This window comes from Topomyia yanbarensis, chromosome 2 (assembly GCF_030247195.1).
Source record: "Topomyia yanbarensis strain Yona2022 chromosome 2, ASM3024719v1, whole genome shotgun sequence".
Classification (NCBI taxonomy): Eukaryota; Metazoa; Arthropoda; class Insecta; order Diptera; family Culicidae; genus Topomyia; species Topomyia yanbarensis.
In genome coordinates, this window is record NC_080671.1 from 399837704 (window position 1) to 399864600 (window position 26897).

General features: G+C 39.6%; 1 protein-coding gene across 2 annotated transcripts in view; it reads right to left on the reverse strand.

Annotated features, from left to right (window-relative positions):
• LOC131684914 (uncharacterized) overlaps positions 1-26897 on the reverse strand; it is a 334000-nt gene that overhangs the window by 63124 nt on the left and 243979 nt on the right. For both annotated transcript variants that reach the window (XM_058968165.1, XM_058968163.1), the window contains exon 5: positions 6295-6634. The gene's annotated coding sequence lies outside the window, so the exon portion shown is untranslated. The remainder of the gene's footprint in view (positions 1-6294; positions 6635-26897) is intronic.

A 26897-nucleotide genomic window follows, 5' to 3' on the forward strand; every position in this document is an offset into this window, starting at 1 on the left:
CATATCCATTGTCGTCATTTATTGCATTCCGCAAAGACCTGGACTTTCTGGGGGTATAGAAAATTTTACTTAATAGCAGTTTTTGGAACTGCAAATTGTGTCAAGTATTGATTTCCGTCACCTACTCGTCAATTTAATTCCGATAATATTCAAATTTGTCATAAACTTGGATTTTAGAATGGCATCAGACATACATTTCCGTCATCTACCAGTCAACCTCGTCCTGAAAATAACTACAGTTCTAGAGTTATAGCAACGAATGACGCCATTACGGAATAACCAATGGTGGCGACACCAATCCCCGTCATCTTCTCGTGAACATTATTCCGGAATTAGCATTTTGCTAAAACAAAGTTCACTATCTTTACATTTAAAAGTAGCGCCAGTAACCCCGAGCTAGGAACCGATGAAAACCCTTACAGATATTGAATTGAATTGGAGGAATACTTAAATAACAGCAATCTATATATACTCAATCCAAATCGCCTAATATTTGCACAATTTGGCAGGGAAGACGTGTCAGGTGTAGCTATCTGCTCTGACAGTATTAAGCCTGAGCTGGCCAACTTGCTCGTGCCACATGAGCTGGAATCATCGTTATCTCATCATGAAAATATCTTTTAAGATCATTTTAAATATTTCGCTAAATACTGTTACCTATCGTAATCTTAAAACTGTGAGCGGTAAAGACCAGTTGATTAAATAAGTTATTTTCAGGATCAAAGACTTTTTTGTACGATCAATTAGAACTGCTGATAGTAATTACTCGTTTGACGGAGATGAAATGCTGTATGAAAATTGTATATTTGATACACACACTTTTCAGTATGTACGGAGTCATCACTGACGACTGCCCCTGAGTTCTTTTCAGGTAATTGAGTTTATTGAACATCTGCTCGTAGAAAGTTGATAACCGAATTGATCAAATGGGCGCTTCAAAGTTTTGTTCCGTATAAGTTTCCGGGAAAAGATAGAATCATTTAATTTAAAGAGGCTATGATCACTTCACTCATATTTTGTTACTAATGGACCTGCAACAGGATACATTCTATTAGCATGGTGGGAAACAATTGTAAAATTTGTACCCAGACGTGACTGCGTACCAATGAAGAGGCGAAGAGTTTTTGACCGCTCAGTCTGACCTTTTTCCATCTCAAATCAGTTGAACTTTTAAATGGCTATATAGAAAGTTTGAGCTCAAAAAATTTTTATAGCATGTTCTAAAAGTACATACTTTCGTAAATATCTGTTGGAAATTTCATTCAGATCGGAGTACTATATTTCAAATTACAGTCGTTCGCAGCGCTCTGGTTCGACGTCGATGGTAGTTTAACCCAAATTTTAAACGAGCGGCCTTGCATTCACTTGTAGTTTACCTTCTAAAACCGTCAATGTGAGAATTCTTCTTCGCTATTAATGATTTAGCGACAACTTAATGCATACGTAGTTTGGTACACCTTGTTAGTAATCTCATTCGCTTAGTAGATATTGCATGGCATCCGGACAGGCCGGTTGCTCGAAACGTATTTAGTTCGGCAGATTTGAGATTGAAATTAATTATCGTATGTCCAATTCAAATCCAGCAACTCAGAGTTACAAATACTATCTACCTTTTGTGGGTAGCCACTACCCAGTTATTATTACTGGAAGCGTAGCAGGCGCTGCGACCGACTTCGTTGGTTCAGAATCAGTTTTACTACTGTCAATTAGTTGGATAAAGCACCTGATTCGCTCTCGGGTTGCATTCGAACAAACCAAACACAGGCGTAGTTACGTCCAAAAAACTTTGCCGGAATGTGAGTCCGAAAATATCGAAGAATTTGTTACATTTTTTCAAGTACAATTTCAGTATTCTAGTCAGGGAACTGACTGGACACGGTTACTATTCAGCGTGCTGAGTATTATTCCTGTGATCTTTGTGATTACGATTATGAAACTTTATATTCTCTAAAATGTAACAGAGTTGCAGTAATCCAATTGCGTATCCCAAAAAGCTAAAACTCGAGGATGTGTTACAGTTCCTAACCCAGAGTGATAAAAAGCTATAATTTTTATCCGTATAGTTCATTGCACCTTCGGTGAAGCCTCTAGCTCTTTTAATATATCCAGACTGTCCAGAGGGTCATACAATAAACTGGACCCTCCATTTACGAACGAAACCGGGGTTTCGAGAATTATTTGGGATTTAGATCGTAAAATAAGTTCGCTTCAGATTTTTATTAAAATTTGTTTCGTCAAAGTAGTTCACAAAACTCAATGATTATATAACTTAATACTTTTCTTTATCAAACAGTTAGGTAGATATTTACACTTGTTCCAGGTATTCCAAGAGTTTCTAGCGTAACCAGTTATTTTCCGAACATTTATGGATGCGGTACATAGTCATAGAGAGTAGTAATGCAACATTGCGTGAGATATTGAGCCCAATTTGATGCTTATGGCTATCCAAAATCTTTCTGAAATACAGAAATTAAGAGCTACAAGCGTAATAAGTAACAGGTTGGTGGATTTTTTCTGTATATTACTTGAATTTCAAGTTTCAAGGATATCACAGGTCATCAAAGAACGTCTTCGAGTACCGGTTTTCAGATCTACAAGCGTTGACACTGCAAAGAGTGGCTCCAATACATTCAAAAGGAAAGTGAAGTGCATTAAGATATTCCTACAACAAGCTGGACAAGGAGGTGATGAAAACCGATGTTTGGCACTATTTTGATGGTCAAGGTGGCAACTTCCTGTTGAGCAATATTCTGGGTAACCCTAACAATATGGGTATTTTTGGAACGGGCTATACAAGTAGATGATGCAAATGGATGCTTGACGCCATTTTAGTATCTAATATGACGATCTCTGGTTGAGAAATATTCCAGATAAGTCTAATAAGAGTATTTTTCGGTCGGCTTTGACGAGTAGGTGATAGAAATTGATGTTTGACGCCATTTTGAAATGCAAGATGACGACTGTCAGTTGAGCGAAATTCTCGATAACCCACACCATATCGATATAGGTATGGGGCATATCGATATAGGTATGGGGCATAACGAGTAGACGATGGAAATGGATGAGTGACGTCGTGTGAAGATAGTGATTTCCAGTTGAATAAAATTTTCTATAACCATATCTATCAAATCTATCTATTTAAATCTGCTATATATAATTATCCTATTCCTAAAATTGTTAAAGTTATAAAGAGGTTATCTAAACAGGAAGTCGCCATTCTGGAGTTCCAGATGGCTTCAGACATCGATTTCCGTCATCTACTCGTCGACCCCATTCCGGAAATACCCATATTACTAAAGTTATAGAGAATTGATATAAATCGGAAGTGGTCATCTTGTTATTCAGAATGAATTAATATATCGCTTTCTGTCATCTACTCGTCAACTTCATTCTGAAAATACTCCCATTGTTGAGGTTATAGAGAAAATATCTAAACCGAAAGTCGTCATCCTTAATTTCCAAATGGTTTCAGACATCGATTCTCGCTATCTACTGGTCACCTTATTCAGAGAATACCCATATTGATGAGGTTATAGAGAATTCTAAACCAGAATTCACCATCTTGGTCTTCAAAATTGCTTTAGATATCAATTTCCGTCATCCACTCCTCAATGCCATTTAGAAATTACTGGCATTATTGAGACTATCTAAACCGACAATTGTCATCTTGGTTTTCAAAATGGCTTCCGACATGGATTACTGTCACGTACTCGTCAATTCCATTCTAAAAATACCCACATTTCTGATGTTATAGAATTTTTATCTAAACCGGAAGTCGCCATTTGGGATTTCAAAATGGCTTCATATATCGATTCCCGTCATTTACTCGCCAGCCTTATTTCGAAAATACCTAACTTTTATCAGTGATAATTAGCTAAAATATGTTAAACTGAATCAAGGGCGGATCATACTGTACTGTACTCACACAAACGATTTTTTTTATCGATGGTGACCCTATTGGGGCTGCAGGCAGACCTATGGTCTCGGAAGTTCTCCCCGTCAGAATCACTCACTGCAATTGCAGACGAGACGGAAAATGCCATCACCAAAACACTGCTTAAGGCCAACTGTAGAGGGCCGTAATATAATATTCAGGGTACGGTTCAGTAATGCGCGGGCATAGGGACTTCACGATCATGTATGGATGTATCATCGCAAAGGGTTCGAGCGTTTGTACGTTAACGTGTTCGATTGCGTAAGCGTTTGTATGTCGCGTGTGCTAGTGAGTATGTAACTTGGCGTGTGTTAATTCGATTTAATAACTGTGTGTAGCATATTCGCGCGTGTTATAGAATGATCGCGCGAAAATCTTGAATCTGATACTTAATTTTCGGTTTACGGTTACAGATGCTAGAAAAGAGTGAGTTCTCCCTTAGCACTAAAGTTCCCGGTCATGTCACCACGGCATATGAGCATCATTTTTTATTGATCCAACTGAAAGGCTGCCAGGGCTGCGCGAAAACGGGCGTTTCTAGGTTCCTGCTTACGACCGCGCTTGTAAATTTAGATGCGCAAAAACGTTTACTTAGTCACCGGGATGTTATCCTGCTTGCGAGATCGCGGGCGTAGGTGTGCGTGGATGATCGCGAAGGGCTCGAGCGTATGTATGTTAAAGTGTTTGTCGCTTGTGCTAGCGTATATATAACTTCTCGTGCATAAATTTGATTATATAACCGTGTGGCCATTCGCAGATTCGCGTGTATTTGTATTGTATGAGTGCATGGTATGCTAGAAGGAAGCTGCGTTTCCCCATATCACTGGAGTTCCAGGTCATGTCATCATGGTACTTGTAGTCTAGTGGATATAAGCCTTTTTGGTCCAACTAAGGCATGGACCTAGGCTGCTAGAGCCGAAGGTAGAGATTTCCGGACATGACCGATACATTATCGAGAAAACACGAGCGTTTGTAGGTTCCCGTGGATGATCGCGAAGGTCTTAAGCGTTTGTATGTTAACGTGCTGAATGTTAAAAGAGAGTGAAATTCCCCATATCACTAGGGTTCATGGTTATGTCACCATAGGACGCGTTGGTTAGTGGATATGAACGTCAACGTTTTTAAATTGATTCAACTGAAGGGATTCGGTCGGGACTTTCAGACGATTCATGATCGCGTGAACACATGGGTTTGTAGGTCCAAGCATGAGACCGCCTTTATGAGTTTATAAGTGCTAAACGTTCACTTAGTTACCGGGGTGTTTTCATTTTTGCGAGATCGTGGCCGTAGCGTCTGCTAGCGGGTATAACATAACCGTATGCCCATTCGCACATTCGTCTGTGTTCCTGAATGATCGCGCGGTCCGTGACTGATTCTTAATTTTCAGTGTACGGTTCATCTGTTAGAAGAGAGTTCCCCCATATCACTGGAGTTGCCGGTCATGTCGCCATGGAACGTATTTTATAGTGAATGTGAGCGTCATTTTTTCTATTTGGTCCAACTGAAGGCTTGAGGCTAGGCTGCTAGGACCGAGTTTAGAGACCTTCGGACATGAACGAACGGTGGGTTCATGACCGTGTTTGTAAATTTATAGGTGCTAAAACATTCACTTAATTATCTGGGCGTTTTAATGTTGGCGAGATCATGAGCGTAAGTATGTGTGAATGTTTGCGATTGCATGTTCGCGTTTGTGCCACGTTAGTGTTATCGCGAAGGCCACGAGCGCTTGTACGATTTGAATGAAAAAGGTTGTAAGTGTATATAAGAGAACATCCAATTGATTGTGTTGGAAGCCAAAAATTTGTCGACGCCATCATAGTTTGTATGCTACACTATTCTAGCAGCAACTTAGCTAAAAAGTATACTTGAGTCCGTCGTGAAGAGAAGAGAAAAAGGAAAAATGAAAAGCTAACGGACGAATAAGAACTATTTATCCGAAGCTATGGCTTGATGTGACTTCCTCACAATCTCAATGTGGCATAACGGAAACGTATTCGACCAGAGACTAAAATGATTCCAATTAGACCTATATCTCTGGTCAACTTTTCCGCAATATAAGTATAATCACTCTTCAATCTATCTTTCATTAAGCATTACATGTTTAATGGGCTTTGATTATTTACTGAACCCGACTATCGCTACATAAACATTCCTAAAGCTATCGTAGCCGGTGAAGATGTCACCTGCATCAAATTAACATCAACATTTCCCTCTCTCACACCACCCGCAGTTGCAACACGGCAATTTAAAGGTGATAAAATATCGCGTCTTAATTTCCCCCATAACACCCCTTCTTGGGTACAGCGCAGTAATTGCGCCCATGAAAAGGCAGCCCTACGGTAAATGCAGTGTCGACTTACCAGCACTAGTTAGCAGCAATAGCAGTTGGCAGCAGTCAGATACTCAGTCAGTCGGTCACTCAGCCAACCGAAGAATACGGGATGCCACTCGGAACGGTGGCTGATAAACACGGATCATTAAAAAGTTACGACTCCGGCGGCGGGGCTCTGCCAATGATGGCGACACGGATAAACGCGAGGCGTATTCCGGCCAGCCGGAATTGAGCTCAGTGCGACTTCGGGCGGCAGTAGGCACCTAGTAGCCTAAAATGATTGGTCAGTTGATTAACGACAGATTGTACTCGTGATAGTACGTTCCGGGCGTGGTGCGGTTTCTGTCGTTCGGTGAGAATGGGTGATTCTGAAAAAGGTGAGAGAAAAAAGCTTTATTAGGATTTATGATTATGAAACGAGAATTTATTTGGAAATATTTACGTAATTTGGATGTTAAATTTGATTGCACGAAAAAGAGTGAGAACGATACAATTGTGTTAATATGAAGCTTATCCCGATATCACTTTTTTATTGTTACTGTTCTGGAAAGATCGTCATTCCCTGTTCATATTAAAACAAGTAACAATAATAAACTTGGGTTAAATCTACTACCCACCTACTCATATTTAAAATAAACAAATACCCAAGGTTGAACAATCCCAACTAAACACCAAACTCATTGACGTCAAGACTTGACCCTTTGCCCGTCGTCGTATCCGCTGATCGAGCCCCGCCAGCGTACGGTCGATATTTTGCATCTCGAAAGAAAACGCACAAAAGTAAAAGGAGCCCAATTCGAACCGGTTTCGTGAGGAGCGGCCAGCGACAGCTCACATGTACACACACACACACACACCCAGTGACCGTCGCGCAACGAGGGCGATGATTTACATTCCATTGAGGGTCGTTCTTTTGTGGCATTTCGCTGACCTCTTTCGCGTGCGGTCAAATTCACACCCGTTTACCATATGATTGAGTTTAAAGTATTTTCGGTGACCCACTGAGGTGCTGTGCTGCGATTTTTTTTGAGGAACGTTCAACGCCTCCAATCTCCGAAGGTGATAAATGACGCTTTGCTTATGAAGGTCAGTGATTTTGAGGTTCCAGGAATTCTGTTCAAATTATTTACGATCTCTTTCAATCGCCGCGACTCGCCGGTGTACCGTTAGTCCCATTCTGGTTCGAATCTCCGCAGGTCTCTTTCCATCTAGATAATCCATTCGACGTCTATCGTGTTGATTTGAATTGAGGTCTCTAATTTTATATCACACCTATTTGATCTATTCGTTTCCCTGCGTCGGTTTCGTGTTTATTCGGGTTCCGGAATAAATCCCAATTTGTGGCCACTTGAGCGGTAGGCTGCAAACTGTTTGGAACAGGTGTTTTTCTTTTGTTTTCACCACTGCGCAGCATTTATTGATCTGGATTCTTCGACCTGGTTGGCCTTGCCGTTGCGGCTTCCGCTGTTCAGCGGACCACCACCATCACCGCACCGCACCGCATCGTATATTACGGTGAAGAAGCATATAATTATTACGATTGCTACCGTGTCGTCGCGTGTCGCGGAGTCGTACCACATCCAGGTTTGGCGACACGATCGTACAGTCACGACACGACCCGGTGCGATCTCCCCGTGCGGCTGGATGCTTTGAAGCTGCGGGGTAGTGGTAGGTTTTGCCTCGCTTTATTGACAATCTGGAGCGAAACGAGGTGACGTTTAGCGGGTACTTTTTCACGTACGGTAGCAAACGAGCAAGTGCGGAGAAAGCACGAGTATGTCATTTGTCTTGGGTGGTAAAACAGGTGAACAAAATAGGTTAGTGGGGTGGTTAAGGGCAGGGTAGGATGAACGAATGCAATGTACGCTTGGCAAGCTGAATTTTATTGGAACCGGAAGCAAAGCAGATGTGACTTTAATAGTCGTAGATGGAGCATTCCAACCGTTTATGATCGAAAGTGTCAGAGCTCTTCGAATTCTGGTAATCAAAAACAATCTTTTTGTTCCATTTTTTCATTGCTGGATATTACAAATTACAGGCAATTTAACGAACTCGCTTGGTTTCTGTTCCCATGTCGTAAGAAGCCACTAACAACAGATATGGCTTTGATCCACCAGGAGGTTGATAACAGCCTATTATTTTTCTCCGGACAAAATCAGCCTAGAAGCCGTGTGACATCCGGCGGGTTGAAGTATCTCAGCCAAGGATTGATCCACTGAGTTCCTATTCCCATGACGTGAGAAGTGATTGAACACAGGGGTCCTCAAGTCAAAGTATTTCTCCGTGCTGAAGACAGAATACCTGGCAGGACTTAAATATGCCATTCACGGCCGACTTAAGTCTACTCGTGGACCCTGGGCATAACTAAGGGACCCCTATCATATTCTATGATAAATAGGTGTAATTAGATGTACAGTAACGTGGTTTTTCACGCCTCTCTCAGACTTTTCCAAATTTGAGCCAAGTAGGCACCAGTTGTTAAGTTTGTATGGTGAACACTATCAAAATATATGGAGAAAACACATGGGTACAGATTCTTCCACCAGGCGGTACTATACACACAAGATCTGAATTAAACTAAAAATTTATTGACAAGTAACCATCATGCACAGGATTTAAAAAAAAGCATAATCCCGAATCTCCTAAGGTAGAGTTACTAACGATTAAAATGAGAAACCAGACAGAGTAACCATGTGGTAATCTGACCTTCATAGTTGCACGACGTTGTTTGAGGTTGAAGAGGGCTTTAGGATAAGAGGGAATGCTGGAGTAGAGAGGATTTCATTTAAATATATGAGCGAACGTGGCTATTTTAGAATATTATTATCATAGCTCCGATGTCCAATCTATAATAAATGATGGTATTTGCTTTCAACTATGCTAACTGAAATTGAAAATGCATTTGCCAAGGAGTAGTAGCCAAGTACACCTTATGACTTTGCAAGTTGGGTTCAACGTTTTAAATTCTTTTGATCAGCTTATAACAGCACCCTTGATCGCGATATAAACAAACATGAAAACAAATAATTTCAATGTTAAATGAAGTTAGGTAGTTGTTAGTCTATGGGAGTTGCAAAAGTACGCATAAACATTGTCCCATTTAGATTTTTCAGAACTTCTTGATTGTGAGCAGTACAACATTCCTGACGTGATGAAACTGGTCAGAGTCCACCTTCGGGGAAATTGATATTTATTTGGGCGAGAATATCTTGGGCATCAATTTGGTCAGTCAATATTTTCCCAACAAATGACACAGTTCTAAGAGCAACCCAGAGGAATCTTGCATATACTGCTTTAATTCTGTTAGTCCAAATGCTCGTATAAGGACACCAAATGGCTGATAAAGCTTTCAGGATAGACCGAACAAGCGAAACGTACAGTGCCCGCAAACAATATGGATCAGTAAACTCGTTGGCGATTCTTATTACGAAGCCAGTAATGGTGTCTGGTTGCGAGTCCAGGAGTACACCAAGGTTGCTGATAACTGACATTCTCTCAAACGATTGCCGGGTGATGTTGCAGCTCCAGATAATTGAAGTTTTTCTGCGCATGAAAGATATTATCGAGCGTTTGAACACGCTGAGAGCCAACAAGTTGCGATCACACCGCTTACAGAAAGCATCTGGATGTCGTTTAAGTTCGATACAATCCTCTATCGATCGCACAATCAGGAATAGTTTCAGATCATCAACGTATATAAGCTTGCACCTTCGGGGTATAACACAGAAAACATCATTGAAGAATAAAGTAAAAAGCAACGATGCAAGATTGCTCCCGTGAGGTACATCCTACAAGTTGATTCGTTACTTCCTAATTTCACAAACAGAAAACGATCTACGAGTTATGATTCAAGCCACCTTGTGAAATTTTGATGGGGCACCCAGTCCTCGATTTTTTCCAGAAGAGAGTAGTCTACACGATCGAAAGCAGTTTTAAGACCAGTGTATACAGTGCCTACCTGTGATGCATTTTCGATGTTGATTATAATCCAACATGTTTAGTATCTTCTATTTAGTTGCTGATGATGAAATGTGTAGTGTTGTGATCGAGTATGGTTAGAGTAGCACAGATTATTCTTCAGTATATACGTACAGCGACAATGAAGTTCGAAGATTTCAACAAAAATGGTATGACAAATTCACGTGAAACGTCTCGTGCGTGTATACTTGCAAATAGTGCTATTGGCGCATGCTTTCTATCTGACCTCACAACTCGCGATAGTTGTACTGTCGCAGTCAATATGACTGCTTATAACATGAATAGAAAATACGTCCATTGTTCGGCAAACCATAATGAACCCTCACCTTCTGATGATTTCAAAAGGGTTGTCGTACTGTGGCAGAAATGGGTTTCCACTTACATAATTTGGGAAGCTCAGATATCAAGTTGAGATGCACCGAATTGATGAAATATTTAAGTAGTACACTTTTGCATATACTTAATGCAGGAAATCGCCTAACATTTGCACGATCTGGCAGGGAAGAGGTGTTAGATGTAAGTCTTTGTTCTGACAGTATTACGCATGAGTTGGCAAACTGGCTCGTACTCCACGAGCTCGAACTAGAGATGGTTCGAATCCGGACCCGACCCGAACCCGAGTGTTTTAGAATTGAAAAACCTGAACCCGACCCGAGCCTGAAATTATAAAATTTGAAAAAAGCGAACCCGACCCGATCCCAAACATTTTAAAATTGAAAAACCCGAATCCGACCCGAACCCGAGTGCTTTAGAATTGAAAAACCTGAACCCGACCCGAGCCCGAAATTATAAAACTACAAGGGGCAGCCCTATGGGGTTGCACGAACTGTAGACGTAGGACTACACTACTTCATGTAAAATATTTATTTTCTTAGTACTTAGTGTGTGGGAAAAAACACCCGGACCGGTGAAGAAAAATTAAATTTTAGACAATATAATCACATCTCATGTATAGAACAAGCTTTCTAGTTGCTCTCAAACAGATCCTAAAAGTTCAAACACCCATGAATAACCCCAAGTTTGTAGATGTGTTTCGATGCCACAGGATTGTAAAATGGTTAATATTACGTCATGAAAATTCAATTCTTCCGTGACAATTTTTTTGCCTGCAAAATGCCCTGTGTGTATGCAAAGCTCATGATTTGTTGGGATATTAGCATTGATCGGAAAATGCTTTCCAACGCTGCGCATTGCATACATACAGGACATTTTGCAGGCCACCAGAAGCTGTTCATTTTACCACCGCCACATGTTCATTTTACCCACTCGCTATAAACATGTCTCATTTTTGGACATGTTTAGAAATCAAGAATCATGTTTGAAAAAATGTGTTTATGACGAAGTATTTTTACCAGATATGTACAAAACATGTCTACAAGAAACATAAGGTGATTGTAATATCTCATTCACTTATTAGTTAGAAAATAATGTTTTTGCTTAACGTGTTCATTTTACCGCCAGTTCCCCTACCTACCAACACAATCGCCCCAAACATTGAACCCAAGCGCAAAATGCAAAATGAGTCAACGCTGATGATGATGGGTAGAGCGAAAGAGACAACTAGTACCACCACGACACTATTAGCGCATTTCACCAAAATTCCACGCGGCCTTTCCCGATTGAAAGGAACGGCCGCGCTTAGCCCATTTGTCATAATATCGTGATTTTGCATAGCGAAGGGTTGAATGATAACACATTTTGTTCCAAAAAACAGCTCTGCGTTATGCAACACTTTGTGCAGGTTGATTATACCAGTTGCAAGTGGGGCCAAATTCACCAAGTTCCGTAAAATTCCTTTTAATTTACAGAATTGATAAAATTGCTTAGATGAGCTAAACTAATTAATCAAATCCTGTTTTAAAAACTGCCCTTGCGTTTAAACCAAAATGGAAAGCTTATTACTACCACTACATTACTTAATTTCAAGCACAAATAGCAAATACATGTGCTAGTTAAACCAAAAATTTACTGGCAACATTACAGCGACATTTAGGAAGCAGTTGGAGCGGTCGCCTGTTGGACGACACAGAGTAGCATCCCTCCGCAGCCAGTGTAACGGACTTCTAGCTCAGCTACACTGGCTGTAAAAAACACAGCGCAGTGATCTGCTTCACCAGTCGTTCAACAGGGAACTGAGCGTGTCTGGTCAAGTCCGTTCTTTAAATAGTCGATGATGACGTCATTTATAGAAGCGTTGCGCACTAGGTACACCAATCCGTCGTACAGGGCTTGGGAAACGCTGTCTTCTGTGTGTAAATGCGCGATATTTTGACAAGGTTGTATATTATTTAATTTTTTAATGCTATGATATCAAAAATCTTTGGGTTTATCTATTGGAATCTATTCTTAGAAGTATTTCGGGGCGATTTGTGCAAAAAATTTGAAAATTTTTCGTGAGTTGGCTGAATTATATGCGTTTAAAATTGGACCACTTTTCGTTACATACCATTTTTGTAGAATTTGCAGAGTGCACCCCCATATCGAAAACAAAGACGTAGTCCTACGTCAAAATTTGAAAAAATCGAACCCGACCCGATCCCGAACATTTTAAAATTGAAAAACCCGAATCCGACCCGAATCCGAGAATGAAAATTTTGTAAAACCTGAACCCGACCCGAACCCGAGAATTTCAAAATTTGAAAACCCGAGCCAGAAACCGTCTTCGGAATATCAACCAAAGATTCCGAAGATTTTTAATTCTAGGCACCCGAGCTGGATCATATGCTCATCTAAGAATGATAGAATAACTCGAACTTGAAGTTGCACCATACGCGTCCAGTTAAATCTACCCCTGGCAAAATGAATTACAGGCGAATGGAATTCTCATTTAGTTACTATTATTGAGCGCCGAATTTGTAATGTTATGAGAAACTTATAAATCGTCGATATCTTAATCGGAAAGTAGGATAAATCGGCGGCTAACTCAAGGGGAAACAAAAAGCTTAAGGGGAAACTTAATGGAATTGCGCGCGGGGCTTTGCCGATTTTTTAAAAATCGCCGGTAAAAAATTTCGAAAAAAGGAAAACATACAAAACTCGAGCATCGTCTAAGCTACATTTTAGTATTTTTTAAGTTGCGAAATTTGGTGTTTTGTTCGAATGGTGTACCGGCAAAGCTTTGATTTTCAAATTTCTCTTATATTTCCTATGCAAGTACTACTTTATATTTACATACATTTGTTGAGAATTTTATAAGGAACATTTCCACCGCTTACATCACATAGAATCGAAGCACCGTTTCGGAGATATGTACATTTTGCCGTACATTAAATCATATTTAGAAAAATCATACTTGCGCCGCTGCGAATTAAAAATTCTACACTGTTGCCGTCATTTTACCCATGCTTGGTTGGTGTGCAAACGAAATGAAATCCCACGTGCTCCTGTTGACTTTTAAATTATTCGAACTCATTTCCCGATAATCAGACCAGTTGTTATACAAATGTATTTTGAATAAATTGATTTTTTACAGAAAATACTACAAGTTTTATTTTATCCTCGCAGAAGTCCCATTAGTGGTACACTAAACGAGCAGCCGCCGTTGCTCAAATATGATTTCGCTAGAGTTTCTCAACGTGGTGCACTCGGGGCACTAGCATGACTGGCGCCGGAATTTTATTATTATGAATTAGAAATGTATTATGTAAATTTTGTAGTGATATAAAAAGCCTCCTAACTAAAATGCATTTAAACAGTGTTTTATTAGAAATGCTACTTCTGCTTTACTACAAATAATCTGTTAACTAAAATAAATTTTGCAACTGAATTGATAAGGAATATGAATTTAATTTTATGATATGCAGTCTTCAATTACCCGACGACGCGGATCATTGTTTATTTTATAACAGCAGATAGATGGTTTTCGATAACATGTCTCCAAAATGTAGATTGAAGTTTCTATAAACATTTTGTGCATAGATATTCTTATAACATGTTCTAGACCAACACAGCACAAGTTAGTTGGTGCTTCAGGTAGGGTTCGTCGCGGTGCGGATGTGGGCGGTAAATGGATAGTCCGCACCGCAACCGCAAAAAAATAATAAAACCGCACCGCTTACCGCAACCGCATTGCATTTACCGCACCGCACCGCGCGGTAATGCGGTAAATGCGGTAAAAATCATGCATTATAAAAATTGCGTTGAAAAATTAATCATTTGTTTTGTGTAGCCATATATAGTAAAATGTTATTCCTATTTACACGAAAATTACCTTTGACGGACTCCTCAGAATGTAACATTTATGAAAATATTCAACTTTGCAAGTTTTATTAAGAGTGGTAAGGCTTTTGGCGTGAAAAAAAAACACTTTTTCTCGATTTTTTTTAAACTTTGTGTGAAGCGAACTGATCAAAGCTTTTGTACATTATAGTGTATCATTTCAATAACATGCTGTAATTTTTCCATGCAAAAATATCGACAAACGACTCGATGACGAAGCTTTTTGTAGAACGTATCTGGAAAAACATGATTTGCGGTGTTACCTTCCATTCAAAAACTACTTCCGATTTCTTTCAAACTTTGTATACAGATTCTATGTAAAAATACCTAACCCCCACGTTAAAGTTTCGACATAAATTTTCAATTAAGGCAAAACCTGTCCAAACCATGCAAAATTTGACATCTGGGATAACTTTGATATTTGTCAGCAGACCTTGAGGCAGACTTTGAGAAACACAACAAAATTCGCAATGCCCTACACTAACTTCGAAAGCTTTACTTTCAAAAAGTTACACAATACTCCTAACTGAAAAATATTACTCGTTAATTTGGTAGAAAATATTCCCAGTTGGACGAACGATGGACGCACGCGAAAAAAAATTCCTCCAAATTCGTTTGGTTTGATGATGATAATTACATTCTTTGGATTGTTTTTAAGTCGTAGTATCATTAGTTCATCTCTAAGTTCTCCAAATTAATCAAAATTCACTTTCGAGAAAATGCCATTGAAAAGGATTCATAATTCCACGATTACCAAGAGAATCAGGATGCATTTTGTAATTGGATTTGACAGAAAAATTCAATTGTTTTTCAATGATTGGATTTTGCGTTTTATGTATTTGAAAAGGTTCGATTGTAAATTTTTTCTTTGAAGTATAAAATAAATAGTTTTCAAAATATGTCGTAAAAATAATGGTGCCAAATTATATTGGACACAGCTTATAGGTTTTATTTCTTAGTAACAGTATGTTTTATCATATTTGAACGACCAAAATGTAAAAAATCAAGTAGCGATAGGTCGAATACAGATTATATTCAGATTTCTTTTCAAATCATTGTCAAGTCTATGGAAATTAGAGCAATTAAATGTTTATCATGTTTATATCAATGTTCATGGGTAATAAATAAAACTCGAACGTTCTGAGAGAGAGAGAGATGTTCCTAATAATGACATTGCTAAGCATTCGTTCAGAAAATAAATCTAGTTGCGTCCTTCTCAAATGGTAAAAGTCATAGTTTTAATTCACTTTTTAATGCAGACTGCATACTTTATCAATTATTTTTTGAAGCGCGGTTGCGGTAATACCGCGCGGTAAATGCTCATTTCCCGCCCCGCATCCGCGGGAAAAAGTGTCTCACCGCACCGCAGTTTTTGCGGTGCGGGTGCGGTAAATACCGCGCGGTTGCGGTAATTACCGCAACCGCGACGAACCCTAGCTTCAGGCATGTCTGACAGGTTCACAGTTTTTTGAAACTGTTTGTAATCTGTGAATATGAATGAAAAGTATGGAACGAATAAAAATGCAATTAATATATTCTATAATGTTATATAACATATTCTGGGCAGACACCAACATGTCAATTCTGTAACCATACAGCCCACTACGGAAAAACATGCGCGGAAGCAACCAATCAAAAGCTACTACAGCCAACTCTAACAAGCAGCCACCGACACCTTCAGATAAACCAAAAACAACGATCCAATTAACCAATAAAGCAGGTACAACCACGACTACCGCTCCCAAACCAACAACTAGCATCGCCAATAAAGAAGAAAATAACGATGAAGACGGATTTACAACAGCGACCCGTAAGAAAAGAAACAAATAAGAGCCTATCGTGAACAGCAAGAAAGCAGTACCGATGATGACATAGACAAGAACGATAACGCGAGAGAAGGCAGACTGAATGACCCCCAAGCGACTTCACCGCCAAGGAAAAGGATCTCAACACGCAGCAGCAAACTGCGTCAACAAGATCTGGAAGACCGACATTCATAGAATTTTTTTAAAGTTATTGTAAAAAATTAAAAGATCCACGGCTCAGTTGTGCTAACGCATTGAGCCGTTTCGAATAAATCAAATAAATCTGATCTGATATCTGATGTATTTTTTTGTTATTCGAAGTGAACCTGCAAAATGCTCTACGAAATTCTGAATCAATTTCATTTAAACAAACATGTTCTAAGTATTATTTTACTCTTTGAATCCTTTTCAAATCAAACACGTAAGACTGGCACCTAATAATTGAGCTGCTTTGATCATATTGTTGGGTATTGAGCCCACAAAAAAATTCTAAAAAAGTCCATTTTTCAAAATAAAATGCTAATTTCAAACATTTATAGATCAGGTAAGAACGAATGCGGACTCGTATGATTTTGTATAGGTTGTTACGCACAATGTCAAAGAAATTATCCTAAGTTTGCTTCGAACTCATCATCAGACAATTGTTGATTTTATTTTATCTTTTATCAAACTGGAATTAATTTCTGAGACCTCCTGAGTACTTTGCATAATTTCCAGAAAGGGTTTCGTTTACTGAAGGGTAAATCTAATTTCCTAGCAAATTATTTGTTTGGCCGCAACTCGAGAATGTAGGTTTTCGATTGGTCATCAATTTAATTAAATTTTCTCGTAATAATTATTAATAGGAGTATTGATTTAGTTAAATTACTAGCATTGACTATTAAATTTTGTAATAAAGCAAAGCACTGGTATTACATTTCATTGCGGAACTTGACATTCTATGTCAACAATCTTCTTAGTATACCGTGTACAAAACAATTGCAGGACTAGTGCTACGATCCTACTGACCACTACAAATATTGTTATGTGGAATCAATGTCGGATTTGTTTTGTTAATCATGATCATAACTTAAAACAGAACTAGTGCATATTCATAATTTTAAAAAAATTGCTGCAATTGTGCCTTTCTCAACCATGTGTACTAGGATTTCACGGTTGGTTATGTTCATTATAAAGTTTCAAATGCATATAACTTTATACAAAAATACGAATCAATATTCGGGATCAAAAAGTAATCGACGGTTTGAGACTTAGGTTGGTCGTCATGATCTGCTGGTGAAAGAAGATGAGTACTAATCGCACCACGAATAGGAAGAATACTTTATGCCCAAACAATTTATGCGCCAAAAAATTTTCACGAAAATTTTCGGAACACGGCAATAATCAATTGAAAAACTTATTTTAATCCACCTAGTTGTGCAATTGTGCTTTTGTTATTTCTCTAAACCATTACTCCATGATTGGGATTAATATAATTGTGGGAGTATCTATTGCATTCTTAGTACATTTTGCACCTATACACAATAGCTTACCAGCCACGAACGTAATGAGCTGCGTGTCGACGGTGAAACACTTGGAACAAAAAACTATAATTTTGAATTAGCTATCTCAGTATTCGTTCAATATTGTCTTCCTGCTACCATATTTTGACAGGCTGGGGTGAGTAACCCACAACCGAATCAGCCCCAGTTTATTTTGGAATACCTGTATACCTGGTGATATAGTATTGGTATACAGATGATATGGTTAAGAGGGAGGGGATGTTGGCGCCAAATGCAGTACATAAATATAATCGTCTAAATTTATAAGTTTGAACCATAAAAAATGTTTTTACACTCTGTGCGTTAAATAATTATTGAACACATTGTTTATGGTGAGACAGTCTAGATTACTGATTGAGTCAGAAAAGTAGCAAACAAAATAGAAGGTGGAAAAGACCGCAACCGCAAGATCCGCCAGTTTTTTATAATCGCAAAAATTGTGTTTTACATTTCGTTCCGAAACATCGCGACTCCTTCACCGTTCTAATCGTGAAATTATCAATAGGTCTGCTTTGGCATCAAAAATACAAATTGGATGTTTTAATTTTCCTTTTACTCCCTCTCCGCTTGCATAGTTCCAGCTTCTGTGGACTCAGGAATCCTCGGAGGTGGCCAATGTGATCAAATCGACTGTGGTTTGTCATTAGTGATCTAGACTGGAAAATCCAAGTAATTTTGCAGCCATTTTAAGAAGTTTTGCGTTATTTTAATGGTACCAGTTTATATGGAAATTGCTTTGTGGTCGCACTCTTTAACTCGGAACCGGAATTCCGATCGAAACAAAGTTCAATAGCAGCCGATGGGAAGGTTGTACCTTCCATGAGACTAAGATTGAGCAAATCGGTCCAGCCATCTTTAAGAAAAATGAGTAACATTTTAGAAACATGCACACATACATACACATGGGCAGAAGGAGTTCAGGACAAGAGTTCAGGGCGTCACGACACCGCACCCCCGGGATTTACTGCGAGTTGGGGAGTCTTGTTAGGACATAATGGGGTAAGCAATGTTGTGCTCCGCAGAACCTCTGTGAAAAGCCACATAAATCCGAAAGAAGCTCCGTCGAAGCGGCGCCTCTTCCGCTAAAGATTTTATCATAAATAATCCAACTGTCGGCAAAACATGGCTAAGAATAACGATTTAATCGAAATTGACCGACAAACGACAGCCATTCTTTTACCCTAGGATGGATACACTTTCCCGAAACGGCATGTGAGCTAATGCTACTAGCTACCCCCCGTCCCGTTGAAACTTTGGCAGAACTCCAAGTACGCTCGAAGCCCGGTAAATAGGCTAGTTGAACGTTCCTGACTAGCGCCGATCCGGCTCTGAACGCGGTACCCCATGAAAGACCGCATGATCCATTACATGCGACTTCACTGTTCGCAAAATAACTATGAAATCATATGAGGCGACTACTTATTACGGGTGTAGATAGCGGCTTGAAGTTGTGACCCAAAGAGCATGGAAGAAGACAAAACAACAAAAATTTAAAAAAAATCTAACTAAGCAAGTGTGGTGAACCCGTTCACCAAAAATGAACTAACGAGGCCGCCGACCCAGCAAAACGACCAAGGGCAACAGCATATGCAACCGCAACAGCAGTGAGAGCAGCCCAGGGAGGCCATACCAAGCACGAGCAGTGACAAAGCAATAGGTCGCCAAAGAAAGCTAAGGTTGCAGGTGTGTTACCCAAAAAAACCAGCCTAAAGTGACGAAACTGAGGCAAAAATCATAAAAGTCTACAAATACACGAAAAGCAGGGGCGACGTGACGGACAGATCAGGGATCAAGTGATTAGCATCAAATCTGCCGTAGCAGTAGCGAGGCAATGCCGTTACTGGAGAATACTGAAAACGCTGAAAAGAGAACGATGACCACGGAGATAGTGAAGTAAAGCCTATGAGACGCCGAAGGTTGACGGGTATTCCCATTCTGTGAAAAGAGCAAGGTTGGCAAAAGATAGTGAAACAGCCGACAGATTGAGAGTAGATGGCAAATCGTAGAAACCGTAGAAGAGAGGATGAAAAACAATAAGAAATGGATAAAAAGAAGAAAGAAGACCATCGGCCCCACCAGGAGAGGTGTATGAGAGACGCTCTAGTCGTCAAAGCAAACGACGGCGTGACGTACGCTGCGATCCTCAAAAAGGGTGAGAGAGGGTCCCAAGCTGAAGGAGCTGGAGGACAATGTAGTAAGGGGCCATACACTAATTACGTAAAGGCATATGAGGGGAGGGGGAGTTTCAAAATATCTTACAAATTATTATCTGAAGGGGAGGGAGGGTTTGTTCTTTCTTACGTAATATCATAAAAAAGTATGAAAATGAAATCAATAAGAAAAAATATTCTTTACACAAGAATTATTATTTGTGCCATGAACATTTTCTATATCAAACAAAATTAGCATATATTGTACATCATGGCCAAGGAAGGGTGGACCTGGAATTGAAGTGTTCTGCAACAGCAGGATATGATTGTTAAATTAATTATGTAATTTTGTTTATTGTTGCCATCGTGAGGAGCGTCTTAATTGTCGATGGTGTTAGAGCAGTTACATCAATTTCTTGACGCTTGGTGGCATATTGTTCTGTTCGGGAACTGGGGTCACAGTATGCCTTACAAGTTAAGAAGTGCTGACACTCTTCGTGTTGATGGTCCAATATCCTTCTATTCATACTTTTTGTTCAAACCGCAAGGTATTCGAAAAAGGTTCTGTCATGCGATTGTGACAGATCTTGTGGCCCGAATATTTCCAGAGTGTGAACTGTATTTTACTTCAAGAAAATTCGAAGATGTCGGAACTATGCGTACGATAATCGTCACAGTTGGAGCTCAGATTAAATTCATGCCAGAACAGGTTATAAATTCTTTTGAGCTCTGCATCACAAGAAAATAGATTCAAAGGAAGTGAAATATAGCGAAGCAGGTTATATGGACCAGATTGGCTTTTCTAAATATTACCCAAAAGTTGTTCTACTAAGATGCAAATAAAATTACTACAGATGAATGCAATTAAATTTTGTCATGAATTTTCTTGAAATAATTTTATAAGTATCGTTTTCGCTATCTTATTCAATGAATTAACAATATGATTTTTTAATTACGAAAATCATGATAAGATCTTATGTAGGGGGGAGAGGGAGTTCGTCAAAATCTTACGAATTCTTATCTGGGGGGAAGGGGGTGGTTGGAATGTTCTAAAAATGCCTTACGTAATTAGTGTACGGTCCCTAAGAACCAGGCGTACTCAGAAAGGCGAGATTCTGTTTGAGCTGAAGAAGAATCAATTAATCAAGAGCTCGACCTATCGGGAACTTGTGGCAGAAGCGGTGAAAGGAGAAGTTCAAGAAGCGGTGGTCGAATGCAGAAATCTGGACGAGATCACAACGGAAGACGAAGTGAGAAGAGCGCTACTACAGCAATGTAACGTGACAAATAGCAGATGCCAATCAGGTTGAGGAAGGCATATAGTGGCACACAGGCAGCAGCGATAGACTTACCGCCAGCTACAGGCAACCAGCTTATGTCGACCGGTAAGATCAAAGTCGGATGGTCGGTATACTCATTACAATTGATACCTAGAGCCACTAATCAAACGGAAAGGTGTTTCAGATGTGTTTCAACCATCAGGCGAGAAACACATCTGATCTGTGCAGAAAATGTGGGGAGAAGGGACACATTGCTAGTGACTGCATAAAGCAACCGAAGTGCCTGCTCAGCACGAATGATGCTACTTATGTCCAGAGCACAAAAAGGTGAAGGCAAGCCAATGATGATTGGGATAGCCCAGCTTAACCTCAGTCATTGCGAAATAGCACAGCAACTGTTGTGTCAGTCAACAACAGAAACGAAGGGCGACGTTGCAATTATTTCAGAGGTGTATCGTGTTCCTCCCGATAACGGTAACTGGGTGGTGGATAGTGTAGAGATGGCTGCACTTCAAGTAATGGGTGGTTTCCCTGTCCAAGAGATGATGGATAACACACACGAAGGCTTTGTGATCGTCAGGATCATCGGTGTATTCGTCTGTAGCTGCTATGCTCCTCCGAGATGGACACTAGAACAGTACTGGACGCACTAACCGACTTGTTAGTCGTACGAACGCCAGTTGTTAGTATACTTTGACGCTTGGGCCGTGGAGTGGGGTTAACCGGTCTAGGCTGCTGCACTGAATTCAAAGCGAAACCGGACGACGTTGACAAGCACAAGCGGCACCTACTGACTGGCCCGTTGAGTACGCAAGGTCCACCGCCATGACTATACCCAGTAGATCAGGAAGAAGCGGGGAGCTAAATGGGTCACGGAAACGAAAATTGGTATCGGGAGAAAACTACCGCCGGGGAATTCACTGTAGGGTGATTCACCACCGTGCGTGGACTATCCGACTGCATTAAGCCAAGCAAGGTGGTGACATATTTTTCAATATTAAGAGCAATAGTACTCAAGGAAGAGCAAGGAGTTGAAGGAAGAAAGTAACGAGAGAAATTCCGCCTCAGGGAATTTTCAGTCGGATTAGAGTGAGTTCACTGCCGGGGACTACCCGAGTAGCTCGGAAAAAGACTGAGAGCTGCAAGTCACACAGAAACAGAAGTTAAATGGAATCAGCAGCTACGGCTCACTGAGACAGGAGATAAATGGCGATGTAATAGATGAAGACGAAAAGCATGAGTCGAAAGTTAAATGGTTCACGGATCAAATGAGGCTCCGGAGCTGCGGAAAACTCGTGAGCAAATAAAGAGGTGCGACGAAAGCGTAGGGATTATTGACACATTAGCCACGAACCATTACTTCATTTCGGATAGACTCAGTTCCATAGGGATTATTCGTTCGACGAAACATGGGAAGTATTTTCGGCATTTTCAAGGGGTAACTAGACGGTTAAATTGGACAGTCCCGAAGGTATCAGCGAAGCTTCGAAAGGTCGATTAGCGGGAGTACCTCAGGCCGCCATACTCGACCCAACACTGTGGAATATAATGTATAGCGGGCTGTTAACACTGGAACTGCTCGGAAGAGTTGAGATAAAGGGTATACGGAATCAAATGGCATTATTTTGAAATAGCTGAAACTATTTTTCCATTAGGAATTTTATATTGAAATTCTGGGTGAAATTTTTTTAATGTGTATTGTTTAAATTGTGAAAGTTTCAGTATCAATTGAATGCCTGGCATCCAAAAGGGGCTAAAACTTCGCATTTCCAAATTAACATTGTTTTTATTGTTAAAATACACGATTTTATTGGAAATTCATTGGTTTATGTTGTCTAGCAAAAATAAGACCATTATATGAACTACCTTTCAATTCACGAGCATTTTCGAAGTTCGAAGGGTTAATCCGGGGGTACCTTGGGTCAAAAAAGGGGGTAAACCCCAATTCACACGTACTTTCTTGATGTTTCGTTTTAGAGTTATGGTGTTCGGCAAAGTTGTTGCATGGCTTCTAGCGCTTTAATTGATCATTTCATATTAGATCGGAATGCAGTCGCTACGACGGTGCTGTAATCAACTTTTTAATGGAACGAGATGGAAAGATGGTGTCTCCAGCAAAGTTTTATGTCAGGTTTATAAGCATATCTTTCGAAGATACTCACTTTGTAGGTCCTACAAGTTTCGAAATATGACGTATTTTTGGAAACATAATCTGTAAGTAAATTTTTCAATCAAAGCATGCTGTATCTCGAAACATACAGGACCTACAAAATTTGCATATTCAAAAGATATATTGAAAATGATAGAACCTACAACCTACAATTTTCTCGAAGACTCCACATTTCTATATAGCTTTATTAAAAATTGATAAGCGCCGTTGCGACTGAATTCCGGAATAGTATGATTCACCCAAATAAAGCGTTAGGTGCCATACACCAACTTTTCCGAAGACACCTTAACTACATAACGGAAGATAATAATTGATTCCACGTTTTTATTTAATTTTCCGACCACAATGTACCGTTTTTCTCTTGATCCCTTATTACTCGGTCAACTTTCATTGTAGCGACATGACACTTTCACTGGAATTTTCGACAAATTACGTTTAACAATATACATTCGCACAAGAAATATATATTGGATAGAAAAAAGCCATACATAGCAATTATGTAAGCGGCACTCACCTTCAGGAACGACTGTTTGGGCTAAAACGTCAACTCACAATGCAATCAAACTAAAAACAGTATTACATCGAGTTATGTAAGCTACAACATTACATTTACTGATGGCAAATCGATCGACTATTTTTTCTTGAAACCTCGGAAAAAGAATGAGAAAACTCGAATTTCCATAAAACACAATGTGGGACTAGTCCCTTTTGGACGCCAGCTAGTACTGGGGTAACCTACATGGTTAACTTTGACTGCTAATAGCAAAAAACATAAAAATTTAAATTTTCAAATTTCTCAAATGACAGTCCGCATAAATTACTTGGAACTATTAAAAAATACAAAAAAGTCAATTTTGGAAAAATAATTGTAGTTGTAAATAAGAAAAATAATTGTGAATAAGTAATTGGGTATCTCCTCCTCTATACTGAAGTATGGCTTTTCCAGCTTGGGCTGCTGCGCTGAGCTTAAAGAGGAAACAAACAAAGCTAACGTGCACGTATCTTCTAATGGCTATTCGTGTCGCGGGCGTGTACAGAACGGTAAGATATCAAACTTTCAGTTTCCGGCATCGGGAATCAACGGTAAGGATTACAGATTCGGACGGATGCATCATGTATTGGGACACCGGGCGGTCTTTCTCGAGCCGGCAGGGGTCCTCCAGACTATTCATCACCACTTTGTCCGGAGTGTGTGAATAGGAAAATGGCACCCGAATACGTGGATTTCGAAGTCCATAGATTCAAAGAACTTGTCTTCGTGATAGTGCTTATTATTATCGAAGAGGTGTCTCACGACGAACATACTTGGAACGCTGTCATCAGAGTAGTGACGCCTATACTCTTCAGGTTGCACTGCAAGTGGCGAAGGGGTCATCAAAGTAGCACGGCTAGAAAACCGCCATGAAACAACAATTCGTGTTCGTGAGAAATTCCGTCTTCGGGAAACACTCCATCGGAGTAGATTAGACCGGTTGTGGGTCGTCGAGGCGCCGAATTACCGGATGCAACGCTCCACCTGGAATCGCAGGACTGATCTCGACACTCTGTCGGGTAGCTCGTGAGCGGGCTAGATCCACCACTGGATCTGTATCGAGTAGATCGAAGCGAAGCTGGAAGCTCACTTACTCATTGGAACCCAGGAAAATTCCGTCGCCGGAGAACTGGCAGTCGGAGTAGAGTAGTTTCATCGCTGAGAAATATTCGAAACTGGAGTATTACTCATGGAATCAGCAGCTAAACGGCTCACGACAACACGAGCTAAATGACTCACAGAAACCGAAGCTAAACGGTTTGCGATATTTTCCGCAGGAGAATATTCGAGTGGAGTTCGGAGCGAAATGGCTCAAGTACGCAGAGGTTCTAAGAGGTGTAATGTATGGCGAGAATGACGAAACTGTGTTACGTTAACGTTAACTGCGGAAATGTAATGTAGCTCCGTTGGGTAAAAGCAGACGAAGAATCGCTTACTATTACTAAAATATAAGATTTGTTTATTGAATAAAAATATACAATTTAGGCGCACTCACAAAAACTGTACAATATAATTTGTACAGAAACATCGGACAATATTCTTGAAAAGTGTAACAAATCAGTATTTTATCAGTTTAGAGAAAAAATAAATTTGAAACATAATGCTAATCAAAGATTTACCTTTTCTTAGTATTACAATTTTCTTAATAATACGCAATGTTCTGCAAAAATGCAATCCGATGTAAACTTTCTAAAATAAATAAAAGAAATTAAAATTTGTTGTAAAGAGACACCATCAAAAAATTAATTGTAAGCTGGCTTTGGTACCACATACATATAAATCACACGTATAAATGTTTACATGGTGTCTTTGGAAAAGCTATGACCATTGAACTGTGATATGACCTGGCAGAATTTTTTTTCTATTGTTGAATAATAAAAGGATTTCTCGAAATAGGAATACCTTTGAAATATAAGGTGTCAAAATGTTTAGATGCATAATCCAGTTTTTTTTTTATTCATTTCGTTTATTTGATAGGCACAAATGCGTTAGCTTGGCGGTGCCAAATTCTTTTGTTTTTACATTTTGGATATCTTAAAACTAGGAGGTTACAATGTTGAAATATTTTTTTTACACAAGAAAAAAGGTTTACAGCTATGGGAGATCAGCGAAACAAATTTGCGCCTCAGTCTAGTAAGTCGTCGAGTACTGGGTTGGTGGATGGTATTCTTCGGACTCGCGAGGAATCCTTCAAAAGTCATAGGTAGGTGAAGGTATCAGTGGGTGGGTCTAACGGAGGTTGGCCTGAAGAAGATGAGATGGGGTTGCGGTTTGAGAGGGTATGATGGGGGAGATTTAATGGGTTTAATAGGAGAAGGTGATATGTGGTAACCCCTCGCTGCACGCTCATAGCTGCGCCAAAAAGCTTATTTTAGACAAAAAATTAGGATAAGGTTGACAATTTTCAGTGTATTGGTATAACCTTTCTGTATAATAAGGCAAATATAACATAAAAACAAAAAAAGAAGGCAAAAATAATCAAAATCAAAGTCCAACAAACCGGCCGTCGAAAGTGGCCAAAGCGAATTTGGTAAATCATTAGCGAGAGCTAAATTCAGGTAATTTGGAACCCATTTCAATAAGTTTTGCATCACTGTGATATCACGGCGATCCAGTTTCTACACCATGTACACACGTACATGTGCAAGCATACATATATACATACATACATTCACAGACATTTTCTGACCTTGACGAAGTGAGTCCAATGGAATATGACACATCACCCTTTGGGCCAAATCTTTAATCTTTAATTCACAAATATAGATACAATAACCAAGAAATGCGACGAAAGTTCCCCGAAGGTAATACATATCTAAAACTAAACAATCTGGCGAAAGTTTCATTGTCTTCCTAAATTTAGTGTGGAACGGATGTGTATTGTCAGTATTTTATTACATTCTTCATATATCACCATTATCTTTGATCATATTTATAATATGTACATAAGTTCATTA